Source organism: Mauremys mutica, chromosome 11 (genome assembly GCF_020497125.1).
Source record: "Mauremys mutica isolate MM-2020 ecotype Southern chromosome 11, ASM2049712v1, whole genome shotgun sequence".
Lineage (NCBI taxonomy): Eukaryota > Metazoa > Chordata > Testudines > Geoemydidae > Mauremys > Mauremys mutica.
In genome coordinates this window covers 79,196,343-79,218,512 of record NC_059082.1, presented here as the reverse complement: position 1 = coordinate 79,218,512, position 22,170 = coordinate 79,196,343, and the positions used below count along the sequence as shown (strand labels likewise).

General features: G+C 48.9%; 1 protein-coding gene across 4 annotated transcripts in view; it reads right to left on the bottom strand.

The window, feature by feature from the left end:
* RAI1 (retinoic acid induced 1) overlaps window positions 1–22,170 on the bottom strand; it is a 127,956-nt gene that overhangs the window by 37,119 nt on the left and 68,667 nt on the right. For 2 of the 4 annotated variants that reach the window (XM_044980051.1, XM_044980052.1), the window contains exons 1-2: window positions 2,624–2,760; window positions 564–779 (exon numbers count right to left, since the gene is read on the bottom strand). The exons of 1 other annotated variant lie outside the window; for it this stretch is intronic. The gene's annotated coding sequence lies outside the window, so the exon portion shown is untranslated. Of the gene's footprint in view, window positions 1–563; window positions 780–2,623; window positions 2,761–5,737; window positions 5,979–22,170 lie in introns of those variants that run through there. One more of the 4 variants, XM_044980053.1, reaches the window with a different exon arrangement.

The window sequence follows — 22,170 nt, the reverse complement described above, 5'->3', positions numbered from 1 at the left end:
ATTTAGACCATTGAAAATGTCCCCTTTAGCGAATGCATTTTCAGAGGGTCTCATAAAATGTTGTGTAAGGGAGCTGCCTTGCGCTGCATCCACAAAAGGAATCTGAGGCCAAGTCGTGCAAATCTGGAGCCCCCAGCAAAGCCATTTGATTTATGTTCCCGATATAGTCCCTCCTGAGGCATCGAATGTTTGGATTCCCCTACACCTCCATCTGGCTCACCCTTGACCTGAGCCCCCCGCCACAGCGGGAGGTTTGGCAGCCTCTCTGGGCCGGGTCTGCTGATCAGAGTAATGCAGCCTTAGTGAAGTGTGTTGTAGACCCTGATGCTTTCCCCTGACTACACAGTCCTTCAAAACAGACTCCTGAGAATAGAGACCATCTCTAGACACAAAAAGAGGCAAATGCCCCTCTGAACAACCCGTGTGACGCGCAGTGTTCTGCAAATCACGCTGCGTTCGCTGCATTTCCTTCTCCCGGCGTTTAGCAATTGCAGAGACTATACTTCACCAACTAAGGAAAACCTCCCCCCCACCCCACCCCGCCTTCTTTCTCCTCCTCTCACCCGTTTGAGGCTGAGCTTTGGCGTCTGCCGGCAGACAGGTCTGTACGCCAGAGATGTATGCAGCTGTACTGCTGCCAGGAGAGCCCTCTAAGTCATCTCCCTGAGAGGAGCAGACAGCTCTGTAATGAAGCGTAATGCTCTGACGCTCCCATGAATGACACTGGCCAACACCAGCTGAGTCTCAGCAGCTTATCAAAGCCTCATTTTTCTTTTTCCCTGTTAGAAAAAAAAATTAACATAAAGCCCCCTTTAGAGCAGTTATCGTGCGTGTAACAAAAGAGGCATTTCTTTAATAGAGCCCCCGCCCACGCTACACGCAGCCCTTCCTGTGTGCAGCCAGGTCAACGTCTGGGTCTGGCTCGCTGACTCCAAGCTGTTGGCCATGGGGAGGGGGAAGGTGGGGCAGAGAAGACAGGAAAGCTAAAGGAGGAAGAGAGCGGGGAGGGGTAAAGGTGGGTGATTGCCTTCTTCCTCCAAAGGAGAAGAGAAGATAGAGAAGCGGGTCAGAGCTGCCTGCACAGCCAGCCTTGGTGGCAATGGAAGGAGATGGTTCTAGGAAGCAATTTCCTCCCCTTTCCCAGAGAGGGAGGGGATGGAGGACGGCTCTCAGCAGCGCTTGGGGGCCATTGGAAGGAGTAGGCGGCTGCTCCACAGGGAAATACCCCCCCTCCCCCCCAAAAGCTCTCTCTCACTGACAGGCTCAGCGGTGGAGTCACAATTACTCTCCTACTCTCCAGTCCCAGCCGGTGCTTTCCCAGTCCCTCCGCAGCCAGACGCAATCCTCACTGTGCACGCTGCCCCTTGGACGCGCTGCACCCCCAAATCTGCTCCCCCCTTTCCCTGGAGGCAGTGTAATGAAAAGACCAGGTGTGTGTGCAGCGGGGGGAGATTCAGTGGGGGAGCTCAGGGGAAATGTTACTGCAGGCTTAACCTATTTCACAGGACGCCAAGCAGGAATCCCAGGGAAGGAAATCAAGGTCTGCTGTGTGGGGAATTATTTCGGTATTATACATTCCCTCTCTGAATCCTGAAGACAAATACTCCTGCAGGTTAACTAGGAGAGCAGGTTTTCAAAAGGCCGCCTTCTCTTGCCCTTTTATTGACTCTGTCAATCATCCCAACCAAGGCCCCTAACCTCACCTCCCTGTAAAATCTTGGCTGTTCCTTTTGTTCCAGCTGGGGAAAAGAAGGGGGGAGCGTGAGGGGGAATTTGGGGCAGGGAACTTCCAAAAGGGATGATTAAGGAGTTAATCTGCCTGAGATAGATAAGGAGCTTAGAGCCGCTGGTATTTTACTGTCCAAGTTTGGATTCAGTGCGTCTTAAACACTGGCTGGAATGTACTTAGATATGACCAAAGTACATGTCCCCCTGGGGAATTACTAGGCTGCCAATTAGATTTGCTTCCTAGATTCACTCATCCCCTCACAAGCTTCTTCAGAGGAGGAAAATTGCTGCCTGTCCCCAGAGATGAAAGGAGGAGGAGGCGGAGAGAAAGAGGAATGGCTTAGCCTGCTGCTATACATACGCACAATCAGCGATGCTGCTTTCCTTATGAATGAATAAATCAAGGCTACTCGGATGCAACTTGGGGGACTGAACAGCTGAGTGGTGCTCTGGATGCATGGGCAGGCTGGGAAAGCTAGACCTGGGGCTTTTCGGGGCCTATGTCCTTTTTCGTTTCCCGTGAACGGGAGAGAACAATTATGGAATTCGAGCAGAGCCGGCTGACCTTTTGACCTTGACAGGTATTAGCTATGCTGTGGTCAAAGTGTAGTCGCTGCAGGAGGGGGAGGGAGCGAGGTGACGGGGGACGTCTGGTGCCAGGCAGACTTGCTCAAGAGACAAGCCGCTGTGACACGGAAGTGGCTGATTCCCAGGAGTAAAGGAATCCTAACAGTGAGTCACTTCGAGAGGCCTGTTTCTATGTGCTTTGATTTCCTGCCTATTACAGAGAGCTCTAAGTGCACACAAGCTCAGCCGCTCAGCCGTAGGAAAGTCAGTATTAATAATAATTATACATGTGCAGGACAATAGACAGCTAGACAAAATAGATCCAAACCTCTGGAGGCTTCACAAGCTAGCCCTGGATCCAGATCGGAATGCGACTGCTGGTTCCTATGTGATCACTAGAAAGGGCTCGGTTTCTCCCAAAGGAAGGAAGAGGGCTGCAGAGTCAAAATGTGAATCTGGTCTCATCTGTAATACAGATTTAACCCAACGTGCTCATGGCTGTGGTTCTCGTGCACAGACAAATCCAAGTGCTTCCAAATACAATGCAAATTAACCAGTAGAGACTCCCCACCTGAACGGGAGTGATCTGCCCCTCTCTATATGCCCTTGCACTGGAGCACAAGGTTGTATAGTGCGCAGACGCAGACCCATGGACACTGCTAGTTAAAGTCTCCAATCGTGAGTGCACGAGTGCACAAGCATCCTGCGGTGGAGCACCCACCAGGACACTAACTCAAAGAAGAACCAGAAGACAAAGCCAGCCCCTTTGGGCAAAACCTGACCAAAAAGAGGCGCTACCCTCCATGCTCTGAAGGTTGACGAATTCTGGTGATGCGACGGGGGAAGCGAATGTCAGAGTCAAGGGCCCGATGCTGAAAAAGCCCAGCCATTTAAATGTGGGGAACCTCTACTGAGAATACACCAGCTGACTTCAGTTGCCACGGCAGTGCAGAAGAAAGAAGCAAGGACCCAAACCACAATACACCAGCAGATATACATATATGCAGCAGGACCTCACTAATTGATACTCATGGCTAGGAGACGTACGGCAAATTACTAGGATTTGCGAGTTGGCAAGTAAGTGGAGAAATACAATCTAAAAAGCAAAATCCAAATAAGCAATAAGAAAAATAAGCAATAAAAAGCAAAGATTTTCCATCACAAAATATCATTTGTTCATTTATTTTCACTACTATAGTCTAGTTTTCATTATTTATGATACTCCGTAGTGAACTGGCAACGTGCTGGAGTCTATTTAGTAAAAGTAATGAAGTTTGGGGATTATGAGACTTCATTACAGCGCTGGCTTGGCCATTAAATCTTTTCTGAGCATGGAGAGAGAGATATTTGGGGGTAAAAACGAGAGAGCACGTGCATCAGCCATACAGAGAGCAATATTCACACACCCAGCCAGCCAATGCAAAGCGACAACATAATCTGAGCCGTTTACGCAGTTGGCCCTACCCAGGCTACTCGAAGTACGGAATGTATGTTATAAAACTCTCGGAGCTAGAGGGATGCGCTCTGTCTCTCGGAACATCTGTCTTCCCCAGTCCAGTTCTCTGCCCTTCTTTTTGCTATCAAGACGTGATCCTCCCACTGACTTCAAAGTGGGCAGGGTCAGCCCAAAGTCAGCACCACGGAGGCTGGCACCGGCAGCTGCTACAACAGCGAGCAGATTTAAGGCTAAGGGATTGGTATTATATGTAGCACCTAGAGGCGGCCATCAGGGATCACGGCCCCTCTGTGCTAGGCACTGCACAAATGTATAACAAAAGGACAGACCCTGCGCCCCAGGGCTTTCAACCTGAGAGATGACGGGTGGATACAACAAAGTGACGAGGGGACACTGACGATGCAGACGAGCCCAAGGTAACAGTGAGATGATGATGATTGGCGGAACAAGCAGTATTCTCAGCACATCAGCAACCTAGGACTATGTTCGCTGGAGTCCCGCAGAGCTCAGCATATGGCCGCTCTAGGCAGCTCAGCTCAGCCCATTTGGTTACACACGTTCACCACACCTTTTTTGCCCCCTCTTGTTCCAGCTCTAATTGTTGTTGGGCCCAATCCTGAAAGTCTCGAGTTAAGCTCTGGATCCAACAGGACAACTCACGTGCTTAAAGCTACACACAGGCTAAGGCTGCATCTACACTACGAGCTTGGGTGCAAGTCCCCTGCTCATGCAAGCGGTCGCACAGGTAGTGGCAGCAGAGGCACGGCTGAGCTGTGCCGAGTACAAACCCACCTGACAACAGCGGGTACGTACTCAGCACTGCTGTTTATACTCCCACTCTCTCCCAATCAGCTACCGCGAGCATGTGTGCAGGAGCCGGGGACTCACCCCCATAGGTCGGAGTGCAGGCAGCCAAAGAGAGGCGTTCACAGATAGTTGCATAGATCAAATCTGCAACCACAAAACAGGTGGACTTTTAAGTATGCAGACAGCTCACAGCTAGCTACTTATCCTGGCCTCATCGCCATAGCAACTGAGTGCCGCACAGTCATTAATGGATTTTATCCTCCCAGTGCCCCGGGTGAGGTAGGGAAGTGTTACCCCTATGGTACAGATGGGAAACTGAGGCACAGGGAGATTAAGCAATTTGCCCTGTCATATAGGAAACCTGTGGCTGAGTCAGGAATTGGTCCCCAGTCTTTGGAGTCCCAGTGCCATTAGACCATCCTTCCTGCCCAAACTTTAGTCACGTAAAAGGGGTCAGGAAAGGAAAGGGTGGTGGTATTGTAGTTTAAGGCACTGGACGGGGACTCAGGAAATCTGGGCTCATTTCTTAGCTCTATCACAGTCTTCCTAGGTGAGCTTGGGCAAATCACTAAGACTATGTCACAGTACAGAGGTTAGGCCGGCACAGTCCCCTAGTGCAGACACAGCATACACAAATAGGAATATTTCTGCTGGCACTCTTCTGTCGGCATAACTGTGTCTACCCGAGGGGTTTTGTCAGTGTAGCCATGGCGGTTGGAGGGTGGCTTTCCTACACCTCTAACAGACACAGCCATGCTGATATAAACCTTAATCTCTATGTACCTCTGTTTCCCATCTGTAAAATGGAGATAATTATCCTACCTTTTGTCAGTCTTGTGTATATAGATTATGAACTTTTTGTGACACATACTGTCTCTTACGTAAGTACAGTCCCCGGGAAAACGGGACTTTCATCACAAATGGGGCCTCTGGCTGCCACTGTCAGACAAAATAACAATGATCTAGAAGTCAAGGCAAGGAATTTGAAGACAAGCTTCTAACCCAGACTCCGCCACTGACTTGCTGTGTGGCCTTGAGCATGTCACGTGACCTCTCTTATCCTGCTGTAAAACAAGTATAACAATACATCCCTCCCTCCTGGGTATGTTATAAAGCTTCTTTCATTACCGCCCCTTGAAGCTCTCAGATGAAAGGAAATACATAAATACAAAATATTACCATTGTATTATACACTCACAACGATACCCACAGTAGCGGGTGGCGATAAAATGTCATGTCTCCAGGATCCTGACGATGTACTCCCCATGTATATAAATACATATATATAATTTACAACAAGGAGAGCTTGTATGGGCTGCATTTGCTAACTCCCTGATTAGTTTCTCTGATTGTTTTCAAATCAATTGAACATGTACCAGGAACACCAGCATGTTTCTTGCTGGGCCTGTCTAGTCATCGTCATCCACCGCTGGAATACGCTGCTGTGATTTAAAGTTGTTGGAACATCAGCGTAAGATGCAGAGTGTCTTGGTAACAGTTGCTATGTAAAACATTCTGAGGTAGAATTTACTGTCACAGTTAATAATAGATGAAGGTTTTAGAATTTTTGATGCTTTACATTTTAAGCCGTTTGATTTTTAATGTTTCAGAAAAGGGGGGGGGAAGAAAGGGAAAAAAGGCAGAAGTGGAACCGCAGCATGCGGTAAACACACTGAATCTTAAGACGACAATTGTAGGGGTCCATTTCTCCATTGCTACCCACATCTCACGCACAGTAATGCTGACAGGTATCACCTGTGCTCAGTAATGGGAGAACAGACACCGATTAGTGGGCCAGATCCTGCCTTTGGATATTCCCATAGAAAACGCCCCATTCAGTACCCTAGGGCAGAATGTGGCACAAAGGGTCAAATTCATCCCTGGTGTAACTGCAGCGAGGTCTTCAGGGCTTGATTCTGATTTCATTTACCCCAGCGTGAATCAGTGGAGTTACTAAACCAGCGTAAAACTGGTGAGCGAGGAGAATCAAGCCGGTAAGTGTTTAAATCGCTCACAAGGCATCACTTTCTTTCCCCTATGACATCTTTTATCTTTGCCTCTCTAATTCTGCAGGCACCTTGTGGGTGTTTTCCGATGGGAGGGCTGCTTCTGTCATTTATTTACGGGGTGCTTTTAGGTTCTCTCCCCTCTTGCAGGTGTATTTCAAGTAGTCTCCTGAAATAGAACAGGTCTGTGCACCTGTGGTGGCATGCTGTTGTGCTCTGTTGATTAGAAACACGGTGCCAAAGAAAAGAAGATAAGGTCTTATTTTCCTTTTGAGATGCTGTTGTGCGTCTTACAAGATCCACTGACGCCTCATGGTGGGAGAGTGCTGTGCTGGGGGGCAGGTTCTGATCTCAGCTACCCCAGTGCAAACTGGGTGTAGCTCCACTGAGTCCAGCGAAGTTACTCCAGATTTACACCTGTGTAACTGAGATGCAAAACTAGCCCTGGCCTGGAGACAATACAAGGTCCATATTACGGGTCAAAGGCTGAAATCTTTACTTCGTTTTTACTCTCTCCCTTCTTCGGCAAAAGTCTCATTTAGATCAGTGAGAGAACTCCTGAAATCCTTCCTTAGTTCTCACTCAGGATAAAACTCCTTTGGGGCTAAATCCCACAGTCTTTATCTGTTTTCTCTTGGTCCTCATTCAGGCTAATTGCCATTGACTTCAATGGCAGTTTGGCCTGAGAAAGGACTCAATAAAACCTGAGTAAAGACCTCAGGATTTGGCATCAAACATATTCTCAATTTTCTTCCCTTTTTAAAAAACAAAACAAAATAAACACACCGATTAATATTCAGGCTCAATCTTGGGGGCAAAAAAATTCATGGTGTCACTTAGTCGATTGACTGAAGTGAAGTTACACCAGGGAAACATTTGGCTCTTTGTTTTTAATAGACTGCAGAGCTCCTTGCTCACCTGGAGCTATAAATCCTGGTACATCGCAATTGGCTGCTGTGAAACCATTTATATGACCACAAATATTAAATCCTTGAAGGATCAGGATGGCTTCAGGAAGGGAATAATTAGCAGGAGCGGAGGAACTCTAATGACACACTCTTGCTGCTTTGGCACAGATCTCCTTGGTAATTAGAGCGAGGCAGGAAATTTAGAAAACTTTTGATAAAACCTGGGGAACAAATTATGAAAGACATTTTCTGTTTTCCAATCAGCCCTACCAGTAATAATGAGCGAAGGTAATACAAGGACTGGTCCAACTGAAGGCAGTGGCAAAGCTCCCTGGAGTTCAGTGGCACCAGAATTTGCCAACTGTGACATACAAAACGAAGGGAAATAATGATGTGGCTGGGAATCAAGACAGCTACGTTATACTCATGGTTCTATTTCATACTTCCCGAGTGACCACTGGCAAGTCGCTTAACTCGCCTGAGCCTCGATCTCTCCCGCTGTACAAGACGTATAATATTTCCCCTCCATGTTGAGACTGGCATCATTAATGTTTGTGAAGCACATTGAGAGCCTTGGATTTCAGGTGCTACCATATGGAAAGGCAAAGTGGGATTGTTCTACAAACCAGAATTGTTTGCAGGTTTCCATGAGGTCTCAGCAGTGCAGGAGGACCTCATGCCCATACATGTTCTGCCATGGCTGAATACTGATGTGGGACGCACTGTTGCATGAAGCTCTCACAGACACCCTGGTGAGTTCTTTGGCTGCTTCTCCAGACCTTGTGATCTTACATTATCTACAGGAGATAGATTTTCAACGGAAAGGGCCAAGTTCCACCCTTGACTGAACCAGGTGTATTACTCCCATTGAAGTCATCCTCGAGGATGGTCAACAGCATCATCTGCAGGAGATCACCCGGAAAATGAGGCCGTGACAGGTACATTTCCACCTAGATGGTGCACTGCAACCAGCTGTGAGTCCGCTGGAAATGCCTGGTGACTCATTCGAACACGTATCCATCTGCAGTTAACGGGAGCCTCCTTGAGCATCCAAGGGCACAAAGTTGGCTTTACACGTTTGCATTCAACTTACTGGCAAAGCCACATTACCGGTCATCACTGACAGCAACATTAAAGCCAAGTGAAAACTGACTTGCAGTCTTTGCCACGGTGTGCCACATCTGCAGAGGTCACCACCAGCAAGATGGCGAATGTGCAGCAGGTTCACATAAGCCAGCTTTGGGCCTAATTTTCCGTCATTGTATCCAATTTTACCTGCACAATCGGCTGCCCCTCCAGAAGTACTCATGGATTTGTTTGGGACATTCATAAAGGGAAGTGGAGCACTTGGTGGGTGAAAATGTAGAATCTGCATGCACAAAACAGGTGCTCACCCAGTTTTCAGGATGCAATCAGTTGCTTGCGCAAAATCAGAAGCTGGCTGAAAATTTGGCCCTGTAGTTTATTTACAGTTTATGAATTTGGAGACAAGTGCTCGTCCCCGTGTCAATTTCTAGGCGCTGCTTTTTGCCCTTTCAGAGAGCGGCCCCACATTTTCAGCTATGACATGATATGCATGTCCCCAGCCCTCTGTTACTCTTACCTAATTGCGGTATTTGGAATTCCTGTGAGCACCAAGCTGAATATGTACCCACTGATGTCTCAATTAAGGATGGTATACTGCCTACAGCGGGATTTGCATAGACACAGCCTCTACGAGGGATAGTTTCCTTATAAAACTTCTTTGACAGATAAGGTCTCTTCCCTTAATGAGGAGAATATTCTACAAAGATCCATTACTAATGGGCTTCAGTATGGGTAGGAACTGGAAGCAAACTCCTACCACAAATGATGAACCAAAACCAACTTTATTATTTGTCTGGTTCCCACCAATCTCTTGAATTCAATTAAAGATCTCGCCTCCACTCCATTTCCTCTTTGGTCATCCTGCGACTGGTTTTTTTTATTTTAGAATTTCTTGACATTCAGAGCTCACATATTACATTATCCTCTTCCCTCCATTTCCCAACTGCATATCAATAGCACATCTTCTGGCTTCTCTTTATAGTCACCTCAAGTATCACCCCTCCATTGTCTCAGAATCCGGCTTTCCAGCACGGGATCCCTCCCATTAGCTTTGTATCTGTTGTTGCATATTAACCTCTGCTCCATGCAGTTCACTACCGTAGCCTCCTCTCCAAAGCTTCCACTCTCCCATGTCCCCCAAAGTCTCAGCTTCCCAGTTTCTCTTTCCTTCTCGTTTTGTTTTCCAGCTGAACAACAGACCCCACATTCGATGCTGTATTTGGGAACCTTTCAGAGAATACACTGTGCTGTGGGCAGATTGCTGTCTTTGCAGGAAAAGTATTTCCCAGTCCCAAGGAGTATTCGAAATATAACGCTTTGTCAGTAAGGTATGCAATTCCACCAAGTGCAACTGAAACCTCATAAGCAAACTCAAGAGGGACAGTTCCACCAACGCTCCAAACACGACATCGGGCTACAAACATTACATCATCACAACAAACCCACCATGCGGTCACCCTCAAAAAGCCCAACTCACATGGCAGCTGGTTCCTTTGAAGGTCCTGCACTTCCCATGATGGGGACTAACTGGCTGACTCTCTCCCCAGTGGGAAGAGTAGTCAAGTGTATCTCCCATGGTCTCATGCACAAACTAGCTAACTATAGCTGAGGTCTCTAGCCCAAGAGGCGCAAACCAGCCCAAGAAGAGCACTGGGCTGGCCAGCCAGTCTGAGCTATTTTGTAAGCCCTTCTCTCCATGAGGACTTCAGTGCCTAAAACTTTCCCCATAGAAACACAGGTGTTGAGGTCTTTAGGGGCATAACCCCCCAAGGGGTCAATGGATCACTGCTGTAAATCACTGCTCTCTGACAGAGAACACTGGCTGCAGACGCTACGGTAGCCGTAGGCCCGCAGAAGGGGCCGTGGAGCAGTTCCGCTGCCACTCCATGAAGTGTGTGTGTGGAAAATCCATAATCCCAACCGCACCGGGCCCTTTGCATCTAGCCAGTCAAGGTGCAGGAGGAGAGGATTTGCGCTTACAAATGGTAACATGTGTGACTGTATGTGCATTCATGTCACACGTGTGTTTGCTGGCTAGGAATGCTGAAGCAAAGGGAACCGCTTGCTCTGCTCCTTTGCATGTCAATACTCAGCATGTCTTTTCCAGCTCACAGCTATTACACAGCAATGCTGGTGCCTGAGCTTTAGGAACAAACGGAAAGGACTGAGTGTTGCCCCTGGGTGCCTTCCACTCTGCTCTGCAAGCCAGAAACAGAGCGAGCTTTCCTCTTTTCTAGCCTCCAGCCCTTTCTTGCAGGCACTGTCTACGTACAGCTGTCGGGGATATTACAAAGGGAACAGTGCAGTGGGCTGGTGACGGATCAGATCATGCCAGACGCAGGTAAAACTGCTGCAGAGGTTGAGAGCGTTCAGCCTGTTACCAAACATACGCCCTCTCCCTCTCTCAGGATTGAAGATACTTGACCCTACATCGGATCCTAAGCATATGGCGCTCCGGTAAACTGTATGTATTTAGGTATCTATATATAGCTCTCTCTAGTCCCTGAGGGTACCTCTGTCTGCAGAGGGTGCCTCATTAGCCTTTCTGATTCAGGAGATTTGGTGATGCTAAGTTACCGAGCTCAGTGTCTCTGCCCTAGACACCCTATAATACAAATATAAGTGCACTGAGTCCCAGGGCACTGTCAAAATATATTAATAGAAAGGTACAAAAAATAAGCAACAACAAAAATAAACTACATAAAGGCTATAGGCCTACTCCTGCTGCCCTTACTCGAGCAAAACTCCCACCAACTTCAATAGGGGTTTTGCCTGGGCACGGGCTGAGTTACGGCTGAAGAATTTTGACCTATTGCATTGAAATTACACACATTTTCCTTCCCTCCTTCCCCATCTCCATGTAACCATGTAAGATGGAAAAGGCTGGCAGATACACTAGGTCTGTCCATGAGCAATTAGTTCCAGAAGCACGAGGTACTTTTCTCTCTACGTGCAATTATAAGGTTAGGAATGTGGAGTCAGGTCAAAGTGAATAACTTGAGGGGGAAATCTTGCCCTGCTGATGGCGATGGGAGTCTTGCCCGTGCTGCTTGTTTGAACAGATAAACAGCTCTGTTCTGTATTGTTGTAGGCGACGGTGCTACCAAGAGATTCCAGGTGACATCCTGAATCACGAGAGGAGCCCCAACAAGCGGCTGTCCCTAGCATTACAAGATTTGCAATTGCTGAGCCAACCCAGTGATGCAGAGGCAGTTGGGTAATGGTGTAAGCAAAAGAAAAACTACCAGTCAGGAACTGCTCAGTTCTCATCCCGCTTCTACTGCGCACCCTGTCTGTGGTCTTGGGCAAGTCGCTTACTCGGTCTGCCTCAGTTTACCCATCTGTAACAGGAAGGTAACGATACTTGGCTCCCTAACAGGATCGGTGGGTATTTAAGAGCCCTGCGCACACTGAAAATGTAGAGCCCATGTAAGTGCTAAACATGAGGTTTAGTTCTGGTCCCCCCTAGAGGAAGGCAGCTTCCTTTCCCCTATTGAACCATCCTGCTCTCTTTGGCCTTAAAGATAAGTCAGCCCAAAATACAGGGGTGCCTGATCGGTTAGAGAATAAAAGAGGAAATGCAGAGAACATGCTTCCCCAAAAACCAACATCCGGCCGTTTCTATTTGGGAGGTGTGATGTGGGCACAGGGGTGGGAGTTAGGAACTCTGGCACGCTAGTTCCCATCACTCCCTCGCTCTGTGCCTCAGTTTCCCCACCGGTAAAAAGGAAAAGATAATACAGCCCTCCTGGGTGGTTTTCATGTCTCTAACGCACACTGAGACTCACTGAAGGGAGGTGCTAGAGACATGTAACGTCTTATCATCATGTGTTTAAAAAAAACCCATCAGTTATAGCGTCTGCCTTACCGTGGGTGTAGAGCAAGCATCAGCGCTGGGGTTTTAACCGGGAAACTGCAGGTAGGGGAGGCTTCTCCCGAATGGAGAAGGAGATTGATACGCCACCTCCCTGCCCCCTCCCCCCGAGAAATAAAATGCTTGCTCCTTCCATGGGAACCTCTCTCTATCCATCCAAATACATGCATTAGCCCCGGCGCTTGCAGGGCGGCTGGAATGAATGCACGTACATACCTCTGCCTCAGCATGCGTGTTTGCTCTTCTCTTCCTCGGCTGTGATTGATTAAAGGATCAGGGACATCTGAGAATGGAGGCAGCCGCGGCAGCCGCGGCTCCCTTTAGACTTGAAGAGCTTCCTTGCCTGCTGCTTGCTGCTGCCGTTGGCTGTCAGGCAGCTTTTAATCAAGGTTTGCTTATATCTGCAAAGGCCTTTCCCAGAGGGATGAAGGGGGGGGGGGGGAGAGTGCATTAACATGCCAGCCACCCTTCCTCCCCCTCTCCTTTGTTTATCGAGAGGGTCAGTGTTTAGAAATGCCTAATAGGGATGAGGAAAGGGGTTGCAGTGGGGTGACAGGGGGCACTGGCTAGGGGAGCAAAGCGTCTGGCTGAATGGTGGCATATCCCTGCTCTCGGCTCCCACTGAGCTTGGGGGATAAATAGGCAAGTTAGGGTACTGGACAGAAGGGCAACGTATTTATCTGATGAGGAAACAAGAGCCCAGATCCTGTTGGCCCTTACTCAGGGAATCAAAATCTCCTCCACTTCAACGTGGGCTGTGCCTGACCGGGGACTGAGGAAGGACCTCAGGGTTCGGCTCAGTGAGGGCTGGAAAAAGTCCAGATTCTTTAGGAAATGTGGTTACACCGTATGGAAGGAGCATGGTCTAGTGGTTAAAGCCGGGAGCTGGGACTCCGGGGTGCAAGTCCACTGACTTGCTGTGTGAAGGGGGGCAAGACATTAGACTCTGGGCCTCAGTTTACCATCCTGTACCATGAGAATAAAGCCTGCCTGCCTCCCAGGGGTGCTGGTGAGAATCGAGCCTGCGGGAGGAAAGGGCTCTAGTACAAAGCAGCGGTCTGACTCTACAGTTAGAGCTGGCAGCTCAGACCATCACAGGGGGAACGGGCCACGGAAGGGGAATTACTCTCCAGAGTCCTTAGGTGAGTATCCCTTAGGACCTGCCATAGACAGAGGGAGGGGCCTTTTCAAAGTGCTCTACAGACTTTATTTAATTAGCGCTCCCAACCCTCTCCAGACAGATATCCCCCTGTTTACTGATGGGGAAACTGAGGCAGAGCTGTGCAGCAACATGCTCCAGTTCCTAGAGAGAGTGAGTAGCAGAGCCAGGATTAGAACACAGACGCTCAGCCCTGCGCCCGCTCTCCATGGAGACGTCTCAAACAGATTTTCCCTGATAAAAGCGGGAGACTCAGGACTGCCATGTCTCTTTACAAAGAGCAGAAGCAACCTATTCGGGAACAAACCGGGGGGGGGGGCATGTTTTCCAGGTATGTCAACGTGCTTGTGACCCCCCCTACCCTGGCAGGCTTCCCTGGAAATCAATGGAGCAGGGTGCTGCCATCCAAGACAGGGCCCGCTAAGTCCAGTGGCATCGTCACACGCTTATGTGGGGGGGCCGTTTAGAACAAGTCCTCGCAGTAAGTGCTGGGATCTAAGGCTGGCCTGGCAGCGAGGAGGCGGCAGAACACTGTCCGGGCGGGAGGGGCACGAAGGCAGAGTGCCACCTGCTGAAGGAACCGTCCCATTGGTAAAGTGAGTCGGGCCGTCAACGCCGGAATCTGTCCCCGGCGCTGGGCCGCGTGGGTTAGCACAGCTAGGGGCCAGCCTGCCGCTTCGCGGAGCTGCTACGGGTCTCCCCATGGGCACCCACTCTGATCCCTCCTCCTGTAGGACTGCAGAGCTGGGGCCCAACCCAGGCTTTCTCCTTCCTCCAGCGTGGCCGTGAGGGAGGGCCAGACAGGGCTGTCTCACCTGACGCTGTGAAGTGGGTTGGCAGACTCCCCGTTAATCTGCACTGGGTTCTAGCTCCTCACACTGAGCCCACATGGGTGATGAGGACAGAGTCTGCTGGCTCCACCTGCCCAGCAGCAGCCTCAAGAGCAGAGCAGCAGGGGGGGAAACGAGGAGGCTCTTTGAAAGGCAGGAGGCAGGAGAGCTGGGCTGGAAATCAGGAGTGTTTACATGTGTGGCTCATTCCTGTTTATCCCTAATGCAATCTCATTTCGCCCTCCCCGGCTAGGACTTGCAAAAGGAGTGAGCTAGAGCTCAGGGATGGTGGACCGTGCCCGGCCAAATCTTTTCCCACTGCAGCTCCTGACTGTGCTGTAGCTCCCCAAGCAATGACTCAGGCCCATTATCCCACACGGTACAAAGGCAAAGGAAGACATGGTCCCTGCACACCAGCTAAACAGCCACCTCACACCTCTTCTTCCCGATTCCAAGCCCTGGAGGCAGGTCCCAGCTCACCGCCAACCCCTTCCCATTCTGTGATCTCAGGGCAAGCCATGCATCTTTCTACGGGTTGCCAATTCCCCCTGCCCCTGCCTCACCTCACCAGCTATGAGCCCCTCCTCCCCCTTTCCCTCTGGCACTGCCCAAAGCAGCGTGGACTGGCATATTCATCAAGCCATCTTAAGCTGCTCATTTTGAAGCAAGCCTCTGCCGTCTGCTCTGTGCCACCCCTTTCCACAGCAGCATCCCTCTCTGCCCCTCCCATGTCAGCTGCTGTAACTATGCAGCAGGCTGACACTCGGGAGGCTCCTGGAATCAGGTAGCAAGGATGCGCTAAAACCAGCTTCTGCCTCTGTGGGTGGATTGTGTCACAATCCATGATGCTCCCGGCAAGGAGCCAGGGAATCTGTCACTCCTCGGCCCACTCCTTTCTCTCTCACACACACCAAACTCGCTGCTTTTGTTTCTTGCTGTTTACCTGGCGATTTGGAAAGTTCCCGTCACATACACAGCCCCGGCTCATGCTCGTTTGCTGCCGGCGCTTGCATTAATAACCCTCCATGATTTATTTGTAGGGGAAATCCAGCATCACCCTCCCTCTCAACTATCTGCTCCCTGGCTCTCCACAGCCAAGAACTCCCCTGCCTGGGAATTTATTTTCTTCCCTCTCGGCTTGTCTGGGGGACTGATCCTGCTGCCGCTGGCGCCAATGGGAGCAGGAGCCGCCCCTATAATGGTCTGGGGCTGGCATTGTCGCGTATTCGCAACGGGCCAGCGCCCGCAAACGTGGGCACGCAGGAATGGTCCTGATTCAAGTGAGCCGTCCCGGGAGAGCCAGTGACTAAGGAACGCTCTCAGGCTCGAAGCACCACCCCCGTTTACCTCTGCCTGCAGCTTCGAGACCTTTGCCAGTCGTCCCACCCATCCAGGAATTTCACATGTAAATCACTGATAACCCCATGCCTGCAACAAGACTACAACAAGGTTCCTAAGCCCCTCAGTTCATAGCTTTGATTTTATCTTCCATGACCCTCTAGGGTACTTTCTACGCTTCTTTAACACACTGCACAACAGCAGTCTTCTCTCGCTCTCTCTCACACACACACACACACACACTGGACACATGGTTTTTATTAATTCCTACTCGTTTTGTTTTTTAACTGCCAGGTCTGGAGCAACGGCTCGGCCCCCAAAGGGAACGTCTGTCAGCCTGCGTCGCTCTCACCTCTGCTTCGCCGAGGCGCCCGCGGGCTGGCAGTGTGGCTGACAAAAACAACAACAGGACCGAAACCAAAGCAAGTCATGCACGGCAGCGAAAACAAGGGGGCAGATTAGCGGCTCGCCCAGCCTGCTGCTTTCCCGGGCTTGCGTTTGAGACAGAAACAAACCCGAATAATCTGGAGACGAAGAACCCCCCCCAAAGCGTTCAAATACCAAACCCGTGACCAAAACCCTCCAGTCCATTTCTCTCCTTCTGCCTGGTTTATCCTGACAAACGGCTCCAGAAGGGCAGGTCATTATCCACCCTCCCCCACATGCCCAAATGAACACAGTGTGAATTTTTCTCAGCTGCTGTTCTAGCGCATCACTTAGGTTCTCCATGTTGTCCTATTGCTCAGCTAATGACCTGCTAAAAGTATTATGTGAAAAACCCCACTCTTAGCCAGCCATTAAACTGGTTAGGACCAGCAGGTCATGCTTTATTGCCTTAATAACTGAGTTTATGAAAGGTCGTCTCATAACTGATAACATGCATAATTTTTGTAACTTAATTAATGCTGCTAATATAGTGAAGTCTCCATCAGTAGCTGTTGCAGCAGCTGTACAGTTTGCATACTGATCGCAGATTGTTACCGTTACCCAAACCAGATTGCGTCCTGCCTTTCTCACCCAAGGAAGGCATAAAAAACCTTGGACTGACTCAAAACTGGCCCAATCTCAGCGCTTACAGCAAAGATGCCATGTAACTTCTCACTTCAGCTGCCCCCTTACCAACTGGTCCTTTCAAAAGGGCCACTGGGCGATTTGGGTCGGACAAGGGGCTTTTTTCCCTTTCTTTCATGCACGCAACGTTCCAAATGTAAATGAAATCTCAGAGCCTGATTCTATCCTCTTTGTTCCTGCTAAGCAGCGTCTTCCTCACAAGCGCCCCAATGAGTAACAACAAGCCTTCTTGTGAGTACGGTAGTACTCCAACGTGAGTATGGATGTCGGAAGCGTGTCCTTTATGTTTGACACCTCTTGGGCCAAATACCGCTCCCAGTTACCCTGCTTTAAATCAGGAGTAACGCCACTGACTTCAGCAGAGTTTTAACCAGTGACTTCAGGAAGCATTTTGCCTGAGTAAGGACTGAGGGTCTGATTCTCCTCTTATACTGGTGTAAATGAGCAGTAATTCCATTAAGGCAATGAAATTTCATGGGTGCGCAAGTGACACAAGAGGCAAATCAGGTGCTGAGTAAATATGAGGAACCCTGAGTAAGGACTCCAGGGTTCAATCATATGGCAGTTTTGCCCGACTAAGGGCTTCAGGATCTGGCCTCTAGCTTACTTTTAATTTCTCTTGGTTGCTAAATCAAATCAAGATCCTGGAGGCCAGATCCTCAGCTGGTGTCGATCAGTGTAGCTTTATTGGAGTAAATGGAGCTATCCTGACTTACACTAGTGGGGGATCCGACTTGCTATTTTTCTCCTTAGTGCTTCACACTTGTAAGTACATCCTTCAGGGCCAGGATGCATTTTTCTCATTTTAAAAAAAGAAATCAACTTTTCCTCGTCAGCTCCTAGTGCCTGCACACCTGGAGAGCTGGAACCCACGTTAGGAAGAGTCTGACTGCCAGAAGCTGGGACTGGACGACTGGGGATGGATCACTTGACAATTGCCCTGTTCTGTTCATTCCTTCTGGGTCACCTGGCATTGGCCACTGTCAGAGACAGGATACTGGGCTAGCCGGACCATTCGTCTGACCCAGCATGGCCATTTTTATGGTCTGATTTTAATATGCTGGCAATTCTAGGCACTCTCCACTGAGCATTGTAACTGCACCCAGCCCTTGCAAAAGAATGTAAATAGAAAACCAGGTGCAGCCAATATGCAATTCACTGATATGCGGCAATGGGCAAATATGGTGATCTGCAAATCTGAGGCACTACAGCTAGTATATCTAAGCCGGCAAGTGCTAGCTTCTTTAGTACGTCTGCTTAGTTTTGCAAATTATTTTGTGCTGGCTGAGAAAAGCCAATATGTCTGCTGCTACTGTTACACTGCAATAATTGTTCTGAGCCGGTTGTCATACTGTCAGAAAGGCACCAGCTACTGCGGAGAAACTCAGCTTGCTTTAAAGGCATCTATATTATTTCGTAGCAAATTAAGTTTCCCAGGGAAGCTGGAGGAATCCTCAAGCCTTTCTGCTTTTGTTTTTTAAAAAGAGGTGCACAGGAATCTGCTATTGTACAATCCCCTCTGCTCTAAAACACCCGTACACACATGCAGAGTCGTCCCCCGGGGAGCAGAAGCTTTGCCCATATTCTATGCAATGATCCTGCAGAATGAGGCTATGATCTTTCATCAATCATTGCCTGAGCAGTCATGCGCACGCACGCACACACACACACACACACTCGCCCACCAGAGTGTGCACATTGCAAGTACAAATTTTGCAGCCCTTTTTTCCAAAGGGACAAAGCCACCTGGTGTAATTTCCCTGGTCCTGGTGAGAAACGTATTTAGAGATAGGTATATGCATCGGCTGTGGGGAAAGCAAATGAACCCAGACCCTCAAATTCAACTCAAAGGGTACCTGGGATTGGTTGATTGCTGCAGGCTGCTCATCGTACTGTCCAGTATTTTCTGTTTGAGCTACCGTATCTCCAATCACACACAGCATGCACTGTGCAAATCGGGGAGATGCAAAGGCTGCATATAAATCATAGCGAACACTCACATGAATACCATTATCTGCTCCAAAGTTACAGCACCTCCTCCCGTCACTGATCCTCATTAGAAACATCATCTCCCCCCCCACTCTCTCCCCGCCTCCCCTCCACCACCCTTAAGTCACAAGCCACTTTCTCGCTTCTCAAGAAGCCTCGCAAAGAAGGTTGATCTCTAGCGTTTAAGCCGAGTTAAACTGTGGCTCTGTACTCACACAGCTGACGTGGCCATCTAGGACTGTCGCTGGGGGAGCCAATTAGACAGGGCTGAGGCCCCCCCCGTGCTCCCCCAGTGTGGGAAGCGGAACCTCGCTGCGTAGGATTCCTAGCACCATCCTTGCTCACCTAGCGGGCTGAAAGCAGGATCCAGATCCACAGTCTTTGAGAGTGCAGCGCAGTCTGCGTCTGAGAGAGCGCGAACAGGCGAGTTCTGTGACTCTCAAACGCCTGGGCTCTCAGTTTCCTCTAATAACCAATAAAAGGCACTAGCCTCAGAATAGAAACAGGAGCACAAAGCAACAGCAAGAACAACACAACTTCTCTCTTGGAAAAAAAAAACCCCAACAGCTATTTGCTCATTCCATCACCTCCCATGTATTCATGGGTGCCTGTGCGGAGATCCTTGCTTTCTATTCTGTTCTGTTTAGGTTCTGGCACCACTCTAATCACGCTGCTAGCTGAGTGCCTGCTGTCTCAGGGTGTGCATGTCGATGTATACTCCAAGGGGAAAGCTCAGTTTTAATAGCTGATTCAGGATCTTTCCTGTCAGGCTGCTAATTATTATAGCAAGAAGGAGTGAGAAAAAGAGAGGGGAAGACAAGGAACCTGGTTCCAATCTTACTCGCACTGGATTTGACAGCAGAGTCACTCTGTTGACGCTAGGGGAGTTACTCCTGATTTACTCTTGTGAGTGAGATCAGGATCAGACCTACGGTTGGCGAGGAGGGAGAAAGCTGTTTCCCCATTTAAGAGAGGGAAAACGATTTCAATCTAGAGACTCCCCAATACTTGGAGAAACCTGGCACCCTGACATCCCTCCATCTCTCCCGTTCCCCTTTATTTGTGGATCTGTCTGCATCCATATATCTGCGAATACCAATTATGGTTTGGGAGAACGTATATCTGAGATGTGCAAACACAAAAGGCAGGAAATAAAAGTCATCTCTTACTGAAGAGGAGAGGTAACCATGACTACCTGGGACCTCATTTAAAACTGTGCTGGCCGCAGGCTAAGAGGCAACACTTCCTATTGTCATACGCATTTACGGAAAGCTTTGAAAATGCTAAACCCCTGGAAACCATCTGGGAAGTAAGAATGAAAATGAGAAAGGGGGGAAAATAGAAAAGATATGTATTTCTGTTGGGTTCTTGTTTCCCTACCCAGGAAAGCAAGCAAGCTTGAGGTTCAAATGAAAAACTTTGGAGGAAAACAGGAGCTGATCATTAGCTCTCTTCCCTCCATCCCCAAGGTGGGGAGGGACCAGAAAAATACTCATTTTCAGAAAAACAAGCTTATGCTAAAGAAGGGTTTGAGGGTTTAAGGTACTGGGAATAAATTCTCTTGACAATTTAGCCCTGTTTTCCAGTTTGTGACAGGATCCTGATTGCCAGAAATGCATTCATTGTTTGTATTTGCCAAATGGTTTGGATGAACAATTTTCCGCCTATGGGATGGTTTGCAAACTGTTTGCTAGTTGTTATTCATGGCATGCGATTGGTCACCTTGATCATGTTGCATGGTTTCTGCTTCCCGATAGGACAACCGACACTTTTAGAACAGGAGAATAACAAATGGCGAACAGTGAGTAATGACTACTCTTCTTCGCTCATGTGAATGGGGCATTCATACGAGATGTAACTCATTCCTCTGCAGAGAGACCAGGCACGACTGAAGTCCTTCGGAAGCCCTCACAATAGGCAGGGCCTCTGTACTGGGGTGAATTTCACCCAGGAAGAACAACCATTTCCCAGTGCTCACAAACATCAGTGCTTCAGTGCTCACAAACAGGTCCCCGATCCTGTGCGGTGCTGAGCGATTTGGCCGCAAACCAGCAAAGCAATTATCATTGCTGCCAGCTCTGGTGATTTTATCACAAGTCTTGTGATACCTGATGGTTCTCTGATAGCCCCAGCTCCAGGAGCGCAGTGGACAAGGCAGAATCTCGGCTTTCGTTTAAAACAATCGCACATACCAAAAAACAAACAAAAGGTAAGTTTCTAGCTCTCATGGTTGTGGAATTAAAGCTTGAAAATGTGAACCTCAAAGGCTCAAAAACCAAAAGGCAAATAAAAGGACCCCGAAATCGTCTTTTTTTTTTTTTTTTTTTTTTTTTTTAAAGCTTCTGATTTTTAAGGCAAATTCATGATTTTGGAAGCCTGGCTCCTGATTTCTGCATGCTTGAGGCTGGCAGCACTGACATGTGTGTGCTGAAGTTTAAGCACAAGCAGTGGCACTGAACTCAGTGGCATCACTCACTTGGAGTTCAACATGAGCTTAAGGACTTTGCAGGATCCGGGCCCAAGTGTTCGGGACCTTGCAGGATTGAGCTGATAGCGGGGGAAACAAACACGGTGAGACTAATTTTTTCAGAATTTGAATGAATGTTCACGATCTGGCAGCGTTCGACCGGCTCTAGTTTAAAGGCTACACACGCGGTGCCTTGCTCTGTGCAGGGGAAAATCCACGACAGTCTTCATTTATCCCCAGCCCTTACTCTTCTACAGGCCTCAAGATAGGGCGCCCTTATGGCCTCATCCTGCGCCCACTCAAGTGAATGGATGGACTCCCATTGGCTCCAATGGGCCTCAGCAAAACCTAATGGGAAGAGCATTCACAGGTCTAAACGCCTTCTGCCATTTCTGATCCCAGATGGGACAATATCATCTAGTCTCCCTTGGAAAGGGAAGAGCTCCGAGGATGGGCCCAGTGCTTCAGCTGTGTGCTCCCCGTTCTTCTAATATAATCCTGCTCTTCTTTTAAAACCTCAGGGAACTGCAGACCTCTTGAAAGTGAGCACAAGCAGATGGCAATCAGGTTTCTCCTACACAGCTCTGTTAATGGATCTTAGCACCCACCCCAACACACGCACACACACACACACACACACACGCTTCTAGATTTTGGGAAGCCTGGAGCAGACTAGGTACTGGGCCAAACTCTGGGAGGGTTTTGTGAGCTGGATGAATGTCTCCTAGAAACAACGGGCCTCCTCCGCATTTACACTAATAGAACCTTAGCGTAAATAAGAATCAGGCCCCAGTGAGAAATACCAAGTTTCCACGGACCCATGATAAAAGTTAAGAGGATGAACAGAGTGGCCATATGTAGACTAGGAAAATACAGGAGATCTT